At 41.5% G+C, this 10,084-nt stretch overlaps 1 long non-coding RNA gene across 1 annotated transcript; it reads left to right on the forward strand.

Annotated features, from left to right (window-relative positions):
- Positions 1-311: 311 nt before the first annotated feature.
- On the forward strand, positions 312-6,180 carry LOC121140401. Its single transcript, XR_005877223.1, has 3 exons — positions 312-594; positions 1,547-1,670; positions 3,844-6,180. It is a non-coding gene; the product is annotated as an uncharacterized LOC121140401 (long non-coding RNA).
- The last annotated feature ends 3,904 nt before the right edge of the window (positions 6,181-10,084 follow it).

The following is a 10,084-nucleotide window of genomic DNA, read 5'->3' on the forward strand; positions in this document are numbered from 1 at the left end:
GCCACCGAGGGTGCTGTTGGGAGGAGGTTTGATTGATAGTGACTATTAGACTCAGGAAGACTGGTCATATGCATCAAACTCTTTCCACTAAACAGAATCAATTTATTATCCCATGGATTGTAGAAATGATTAAATTTCTCTTTTAGCAATAAATAAAATTATCATTGGCTATATCTCCACAATAGCTGTTATGGAAGTAACGGGAAGCCTTTTCTTCCTTCTCAGGCCTTGGCGACTGCTCTTTAGACTGCATAGGTAGCCAGGTTTCAGGCTACTCTTGAGTATGGATTTGTTTCTGTTTTGATGGGATGTTATCTATTTGTCAAAAGACTGTGCTTTATTACCACAACATGGTGGATATCATCGAGGAGTAAATGGGATTCTCTTGGCAGGCTGGAAGTCACCACTCTGAAGGCACACCCACACCACTACTGTGAAGTCACCCACTCTGATGTGAAGTCCCCCACTCTGAAGGCACACCCACACCACTACTGAGAAGTCACCCACTCTGATGTGAAGTCCCCCACTCTGAAGGCACACCCACACCACTACTGAGAAGTCACCCACACCATTACTGAGAAGCTACGGATTGAGGTAGGAAGCAAGAGAAGATCTGTTTTGTGCTGATTTCTTGCATTCTCAGAGCATGGTGGGAAATCTAAAAATATCCTTTCAAAAATCACTAGTAGTGGGGGCTGGAAAACATGGCTCAGTGGTTGATAGCACTGGTTTCTCTTCCAGAGGACCAGATTTAATTCCCAGAACCAACATGATGGCTGTTAACAGTCTGTAACTCCAGGAGATCAGGTTGGCCTCAAACTCACAGAGATCTGCTTGCCTCTGCCTCCTAAAACTCGCAATTTTAGGTTTGTTGCCGTCAGAAACCACCACAGCTCTTTGATCATGGTGGTCGTATTTCTGAATCAGCAAAAAAAGCTGAAATAGAGCAACTTTGTCGAGGCAGAGAGGGGTGGGACTAAAAGCTAGGAGCTTAGCTTGGGCAAGGCACACAGAACTCCATCTGAGAAAAGCAGGGAGAGCACAGATCTTAGCAGCCATCGCTACTGCTGTTCTCTACAGCTAAGCTCCTGAAATGACTGATAGTGCTGGTCTGTTCTTAAACACAGAGATCTGCAACATAAAAAAGTCAGTATTTTAAATAATGAATAGTCACTGTGTAGCCCTCTTTCTTTGACTTCAGTTAAAAATCAAACAAACAAAAATCTAGCTAGATAGGAGTCCAACTATATTTCTTTTGCATATCAATTTTCACATATCTTATCTCTAGTGCTTAGGGGCGCTATCTTTTTCTTTTCATCCTACATGAGGTAGCCAGCCTCTAAAATGTACGCAGCGATCCACACTTCTCAGTAGTCACATCCTTGTGTTGTTATGTTCGACAGTAATGATCAACAGGATAAGGCAGGATGATGGCACATCATTTCTCACACCAGATTACAGATGATGCAAATCCGATCACAGATACTCTCTCATTTGGGTGTTCTCTTAATTGCATTTTCTCTCTCATTTCTCTCTGTCTGGTCAGTTTATGGGAAAACATCAGCCGTGTCATTAAGACACTCAGGCAGCCTCTGGATAGCCGTTGTAGCAAGGAATTGAGGTCAGCTAACAATCTTGAGAATGAACCTGGAAGTGGACTGTTCTAGCAGGTAAGCCTTGGCTCACAGCCTGGCTGCAACTTCTTAAGAGACTGTGAGCCAGAACCGCCCACCTACGTCGCTCCCGTGTTCATCGCCCTCAGGAATGAATCTAGATAAACGGTTGTCAATGTGGCAATCCTTTTGTTGTTTCTAAGCTTCTTGTTTTGCAGGGCTTTGTTACCCAGACATAGTTAGCCAACATACGCAACTGCAATGAAGCATGAAATATTGTCTCTCTGGTTAGGATGAAGAAATCCTTTCTTGATTTTCTGCAGGTGTCAGTTGCTCTCAGTGTTTTGTCAAGACATTTTACCAAACTCTGTGGGTAGCGGTTGACCAGATATCTTAGTTCTCTCACAGAGTTCCTTCACTGCATAGGGTGAAGACACGGCTCTAAAGTGTCTACTCACCCGAGTTCACCGCTGGATCTGACCTTGAAATCAGCACAACTGATAGTGGTTAAACAGTACAGTGCTTTGGGATTTTTTTAAAAATAATTTTTTTCTCATTTCTCACCAAAACACAGAGTGATGTCACTCTCTACAACACGGAAGGAACTGTGGCATTAAAGTTAGAAGCTACAAATACTGATCCCTTTACACTGCTGGAGTGGCTCCATTGCATATTTGGTATCTAAGTGTTGGGAAATGCCAAGCACAGGGGCATTTTTACTCCCTTATACTTGGTTATCTTTTCTAGATTCTTCACAATAAAGATTGGTTTAAAAATAAAAATATAGGCTATTCTGAAATTTTAAATAAAATCACGAAATACATTGATTGATTGATTGATTGATTGATTGATTGTGTGTCTGTGGACATGCACATGCCACAGCATGGGTGTGGATGTCAGGGAGAAACTTGTGGGAGTTGGTTCTCTCTTTCCATCATATAAAATCCTAGGGATTGAACTCAGGTCATTAGGTTTTGTGGCAGGTTACCCATTGAGCCATCTTGTCTACTCATTAAATAAAATTCTTAAATTTTTTATTATGGAAAATTTGACATGTATACAAAAAGAGTGAGTATATGAATCTCCTTGTTTGTATACCCATAACCCCACTTTAACATGGCCAGCCTTGTTTTATTATTCTCAAAACCACTTATGTTCCATGCTTTCCTTCTACATTAGCTTAATTGTATATTAGTCCAAATAATCCTATTCTTCCATAGGACAAGGAAATCTTTGTGTGTGTGTGTGTGTGTGTGTGTGTGTGTGTGTGTGTGTACCCATGTGGAGTATGTATGACGAATGTATGCATGTAAGTGTGGGCATACATGCATGGCCTATGTGTGATGTCTGGTGCATCTCTTTGCCATCTTCCTTGTTTAAGGCAGTGTTCCCTATTGTTCATAACTGTGCATGTAGGTAGCTGGCCCATGAGCTTCTAGTGATTCTCCTGTGTCCACTTCCCTGTAGTAGCACTGGGGTTACAAGTGAGTGCTTCTGTGTCAGGCTTTGCATAGGTCTAAGGATATGCACTTTGGTCCTGGTGCTTGTATGGTTAGTGCTTTATCTACTGAGCTATCTCTCTAGCCCCAGGACAAAGTAATCTTAAGAATCTTATTGGAAGGTTAGGAAGGAGAAGTTTACCTGTCTTAATGTAATTTAGCTGAAATACATTTGGATTTTAGGCAAGTTACATAACTGGCCATCAACTTGTATGTTATGATTTTCTCTAAGATAAAACTTAATTTCCAAACACTTTCACAGCAACATCATAAATTTATATTCTGAAATCTGGATTGGAAAGTAAGGGCAAAACTATGCTGTAGGGGTGAGCCCACAATACTGTCCACATCCAAAGGGGCGTGGACAGGGGATGGGCATAGATGAGGATAAAAGCTAGCCACGGTTCCAGAGCTATTCCTGCTTATCTTGCAAGTATATTTAATAAAACACATTAGACCTCTTTTTCAGATAGCGTTATTGCCATCTTCACTATGTTGGATATTTTAGTATCTACAGATTGAGCCCACCCACTGAATGATGGTGTTGTCTTTAGAAAAATTATAGTTAGCCCCTGTGGTACTGTTTCCTACCACTACAAAGGTAGCTGAGCGACAAATGAGTAGGTCAGTGGGTAACCATCAAAGCTTGACTTTCTAGAAGACTGTGTGCATTATAAGGGTCAAATAGAATCAGCACTCTTTATTCACATGGCTTCCCTTTGCTTTTCCAGCACCCCTGGTTGCAGTCATGCCCAGACATCTCCATGGTCCTCATCACATCTGGTGTCATGTTTTTCCAGCTGGTGCTCTGCTTCTCTGGTGGGAACTTCTTGGTGTTCACCTTCTACCAACCTGTTCCCTGCTCTCAGGAGGTGCAACCTGTGACCGTGACCCTTCCCTACACAGGCAACCTTTCTGAACTTCAGCTGTGGTTAAATGGATGAGTTCTCCCTCCCCAGGATCAAGCAGTGTTTATTCAATGTAGAATAACCCCAGCTCCATGGGGGAAAATGTTCCAAAGACTGAAGGGAATAATATAGATTAAACGCCCACCCACACATTTACACTCTTACACACACACACACACACACACACACACACACACACACACACACACACATCCAAGCTGCAATGTGACAACCACTTCTCCCCCAACCTTAGTGACAGCTGGAGGACCTCAGTTTGCAAATGGGGCTCCAGGATGGGTCTTGTTAGCAGCATCTTTGACCCTCCATGCCCCCAGCTTACTGGAGGTCAAAGGGAGTCCGGTGGGATGCCTAGGGGGTAGCTGGTAACTCTTTCCCACTCTGCCACAGAGTTCATTGGCTCAGATTTCATCCATGGCCTCCTCTATGGAGTGTGTCCTGCTCACTAGCCACAGGCACACAGCCAACCTGTTTTGGCCTGTAGCATGTAGGCTTAGTCTTTGGCTGCTCCTTAGTCAATGAAATGGCTATATTTGTCCTTGAAGTCACTGGCAGGGCTCACCACCACAGGTCCCTACTAGACTGCCTCCTCCTGCTTCAGAGTCAGCTCTCTCCATTTCTCTTCAACCTTCTTGGCTTAGGGGGTGATCCTCTCCATGACTGTAGGAGTCCTGCTCTTCAGCTAGAGGGACAAATTCCCCTTTGAAGATTTTGGCATAGTGGCAATCTCTTCATGTGCCCATTGTTTTGGATGAACTCAGACATTTTTTTTTCTATTTTTCTTTCTTTCTTTTTTTTTTTTTTTACAAAATCTCTGCTTTTTGTTGCTTGTTTTGTGACAGTCCCAACCTGATGACACTGTGTTATTTGACTACTCTATCCAAGTCAATTAATGACACTTCCCCCAGAGAGCTCAGACCTGTGTAATAATTTATACATAATTCCCCTGGGATGGCTAAAGAAACTTAATATGGTACCAGGCATTCCTCAAGGGCTGTTGACCTTTGTCCTGGAATGCCTGTGAGATCCTAGTGGCTTGCAGGTAAGATAGAATAGGATAATGACCTGGACAATGGTGGCATACCTCTTCAATCCCAGGACTTGGGAAGCAGAGGCAAATAGATCTCTATGAGTTCCAGGCCAACCTGGTCTACAGAATGAGTTCCAGCCAGGACTGTTATACTGAGAAACCCTGTCTCGGAAAACTGAAAACAACCCCCCCCACACACAAAAAAAGCAAGATAATGGTGTTCCTGCTGTGAGGTATTTAACTGCTTGCTTTCTGCTTTTATGCTGTGGGACTGGGATGAAGTGGCCTTTTTATTATTATACAACAAGAAAGAGAAACAACAGAGAGGAGTAAAACAACTTTCTCGACCACCCGTGGATTCCATAGATAATGGTAATATACACCTATACACCTTTGATATCTACACTTAAAACACTTCCTTTAGCTCCCTTTGGCCTGGCATGCTGTTTGGCTCTAAGGCTGCCACCTTTCTGTTCTTAGTAGGAATACATTCATTTAATCTAAGTTTGAACTGAGTCTAGGTTTGGTCTTTCTCAGAGGACACCAATGCCACAGTAGCCTTGCTTTTGCATTTTCTTCTAGTATACTGTCCAGTCTTGTGTCTACTCTCCTGGTCACTCAGGCGGGCTGGCTTCTCCAGGAAGCCTAGTAGTTCAAGTTTAAAAAAGCATATTCTCATCATAAAAACAGCACATTAGAGATAATTACAATAAAAATTTCTGTAATATGAATTTCAACTGTCCTCTTTAGTGCAGCATACATGGAAACCAGAATATTTACTTTTCACTCCACAGATTCAGAATTCAAATTAAAGAAAACAAGGAATGAGTGTGATGATAGGCCATGGTAATTGACTGTCTTGGACTAGAGATTAAAATTGATATTCAAGTGGGGCGGTGGTTGATGGGGGAAGTCCTTCTGTGTATGTGTTTGTCTTATTGGTTGGTAAATAAAGCACTGTTGGCCAATAGGGAAGCAAAATAGGTGGGACTAGAAGTCAAGGAGGATTCTGGGAAATGCAGTAAAGAGCAGTCGCCATGTGATCCCAGGAAGAGAGGACGCATAAGGCTGGCATCTTCGGTAAGATAATACCTTATAGAAATATATATATATATTAGTAGTTATGGGTTAATACTTAAGACAGAACTAGCCAATGAGAAGCCCTGGGCATTGGCGGACAACATTTTAACTAATAGAGTCTCTGTATGTTATTTGGGGCTGATGTCACACTGGGACCAGGCTGGCGGGAAGAGTTATTGTAATAGGTGGTGGCACATGCCTTTAATACCAGGTGAATCTCTGTGAGTTTGAGAGCAGCCTGTTCTATAAAGTTACACAGAGAAGCCCTGTCTCGAAAAAATAAAAAAAAATGATAGTCAACACTTTCAAACTCTGTAGTTTTTGTATGAAAGATGCCAGATCAAGGAATATATTCAAGACTGTACTCAGAAGGGCAGACGGTGTCCTTAAAGAGTACATTAAATAAGAGTCTCTCCAGGTTAGGATTTGTTGGCTTCCCAATACCCACTTTCATATTCTTGCCTTGCAGTCTGGCTCTCTGTGGTCATTTCCACGAAGGGCTCTATTTGGGGACATAGGCAAAGCAGGGTTTCCTGCTTTGGCTTCTAGAGATACCTCCTGGCACTGGCTTTTGTTTTCCCCATGATGCTGTCACTTGGTTCAATGTACTGACCCTTCACCTCATATTTCTTATGAGCTCTCTGGGGCCCTGCATTGTACTGGCAAAAACTAAAAAACAGAAAAGAAAAATGATGATTCTGACAGGAAGAAAAAATTAAGCAACAAGGCATTAAAAATGACGGTAGAAATCAAGACCAGGAAGAAGTCGGCAAACATTTTTGGTTAAAACAGCAGCAGCAGCAAGTCATATGGAGTATCAATATCTTAAAAAATGTATTTCAAAAGCAGATGTTTGTTCCTTTCAAGTGGCAGATGCTGGAGTGGGAACATGGCACCAGTGGGTCGCAGGTCATTTCCAACAACCAATTTAAGCAGCTTTCATGTCTGAGCTTTGAAGAGTCTAATTGTTTGTGGTTGTTGTAGTAACACTGAAGAGGAAATGTCTTAGACTCTCTAAGGGTAACTATGATAGGGACATGAGGGGCGTGTGTCCCCCAATATACTCACAGTTTTCTTACAGCATAGCCCGAGACTTTGGGAAGCAAAGACAATGTCTCTTTCCTTCTGGAGGGAAAAGCTTGGAAATGATAAACAGAGTGAGCAGGTGGCTGTTTGTGGGAATGAACCAAGCAGATTCCTTTCTCTGAAAATTCTCCTGAATTTAAAGTAAGAATTTCAGAGTCTTCAGGCCTAATGCTTGACCACCATCTCAGGCAATATCAGGCTCCTGGTGGGACTGTGGATTCTGTTAGAGCTCTCCTATCACACAATGAATTGACTCACCTCTTTGTCTGAGAAGAGATTTTAATCAATGGGAAAACAATTCCCACTGGAATTAAGTCGTAATAGGTCAGTCTTTGAGAAAATCACTAGTCCTTGGTACTTGAATGCTGTTGGCCACAACACATAAAGATGACTGGGTGAAGAGAGCTGAGGACTGGGAAGTATGAAGGTCAAATTTGTGATGTGTGAATAAAGAATTTCTAAGCCCTGCTGTCTATAGCATTAAAGACTGCTTTTATAGTAACTGATCCTTTTAAATATTTACCACTGATCCAAATGTAACAATAAAAAGAACTTTACGAGTCTATAAAGTGGGAGTGAGTCTGATCATACAAGGTAACAAATCCTTTTTTTATCACAAAAGTCACACTGAGTTCAGCTGTCACACTGACAGCAATTATGTTCCTGGTTATCCACAGACTGGATTTCAAAATCTGATTTTTAAAGTGTAGGGATAAGTTTCAAAATTTTATTATATGAAATTGAAAAAAACTCCATGTATCAAAACACATTATGCCTTAAATATTTTTACAACTTTATTAATAGTGGCATTATATATACTTTTTTTAATGGAAAAGAACACATGAAATTTGTTACATGTTCAAGGCAGGGAGAATTAGATTCTTCCCTTACTACTTCTTTAACTGCTTTTGGAATGCAGCTGTCTAGACCGTCCTCAGTGAGTGCTTAGCAGACCCCTGAGGAACTGGTTTAGAGGTGTAGCCTCCAGATGAGGTCTGGAAACCCTTTGGGGCTCTAGAAACCTTTTGAGGGGATCAGACGAGCTGTTATTTGCCTTTCTAACTCCTATTCTCTCTTGAACACAAAGGGAAGTTTCCTAGAGGACACAAGCCATGCATCATTTCCACAGATAGAATTCAGAAGCAGATGTGAGAACCCCGCTGTCTTCTAGTAAGTAAAATACTGACAAGATGCACAGAAACACACACCAAAGAGCATTCTTCGTTTACTCTGGAAAATATGCCCTATTTTACCTTTATGTTCCTTAGTATACGTACAAAGAAAAATATCCTACATACTTTCCAGTTTTAATCTATTGTACAGTGTACAGAAAGCTAGTTAGGAAGACGAGGCCACAAATAGAAACTACTTGAGATTTGTATTGGTTAGTTTTTAATTTTTTTTTGTCAATTTGACACAAGCTGCAGTCATTTGGGAAGCGGTAACCTCAGTTGAGGAAATGACTGGATCAGATTAGCCTGTGGGCAATCCCGGCAAGCATTTTCTTAATTGCTGATTGATGTGGGAGAGGCCAGTTCACTGTGGGAGGGGCCATCTCTGGGCAGATGGCCCATGGGTGTGTAAGAAAGCAGGCTGAGCAAGCTACAGGGGCAAACCAGTAAGCAGTGCTCTTTCACGGCCTCAGCTTAGCTCCTGCCTCCAGGTTTCTGCTTGAGTTCAACCCTGGCTTTTCTTGATGATGAAACTGTAAGACATAATAGACCTTCTCCTCCTCAAGTTGTTTTTGACCTCAGTGTATTTCTCGGCAATAGGAAGCAAACTAGGACAGGGGTCTCAATTGTTACCACTGAGGAATCCATTAAAGCAATGGAGGCTTTCAAACATAATACTGGATAGCAGATTTTTGTACACTTCCTTTGGAACAGACTGTCATTTAACTATCTATTGAGATTGAATGTGTATATACTTTATGACTTACAATTCCATACCCAGATAGGTACTTAAAGGAAATTTATATGTTCTCTTAGAGGCATATACAAGAACATTCACAACAACCCTAGTAGTGTCAAACTGGAAGCACATCACATACCCATTAGTTGTAGAAGAGATGAACTTTCATGTATGCAATCACATAAGCATTAAGCAGTTGCATTTACAGAAAAGCAAAGCCAGGTAAAAGATGCATGCCCAGTTAATGATATCATAAAGAACACCAAGGGGGTGCTTATCATAAAACTCACGACAGTGGCTACCTTGCAAAGTAGGTGGATGAAGTAAGCAGACAGTTCACAGGAAGACTTTCTGAGTGGCTGGCAATGTTTCTTGACCTATGTGGCAGTGATTGGTGGAGTTTGGTTTGTGATAACTTGTGCTTTTATTCTCTGTATTATATTTCACAATATAAAAGGCACAGACAGACTCCTCTTTCTATGCTTACAGTTACTGAGCATTCATGAAGACCAGTAATGAAAATAAGTACAGAAAATAATTTGGGATATATCTTAGAAGTTAATCTTCCTAGAATGCTTTTGTGCCTACAACCAGAAGAAAGGCCATGCACACAGGTTCTACTCTAACATATCAGGGGTCTACCATTGTTTCTGTGCACGGAGGTTTCTCTTCACTTGGTTCCAATAATCATCAAGGCTGGATGTCCCAGGACCCAAAGAGTGTGTTCACTGAGATGGTTCACCTAAATGTGAGGCTTTGTTTTTCATGGGTATCAGAAACGTCTTAGTGGACCACAGTTCATGTGAAAAACCCATTCCTCTTTGAAGCATGGTAGGAAACTCATCATTAAGTTCACCTGCATCCAACAATATCACAGTTTTTTATTCTTCACACAGATCCTTACTCTTAACTAAACATGATTGTGCCATACAGGAGAGC

This window comes from Mesocricetus auratus, unplaced genomic scaffold (genome assembly GCF_017639785.1).
Source record: "Mesocricetus auratus isolate SY011 unplaced genomic scaffold, BCM_Maur_2.0 Super-Scaffold_100004, whole genome shotgun sequence".
In the NCBI taxonomy this organism is placed as follows: Eukaryota; Metazoa; Chordata; class Mammalia; order Rodentia; family Cricetidae; genus Mesocricetus; species Mesocricetus auratus.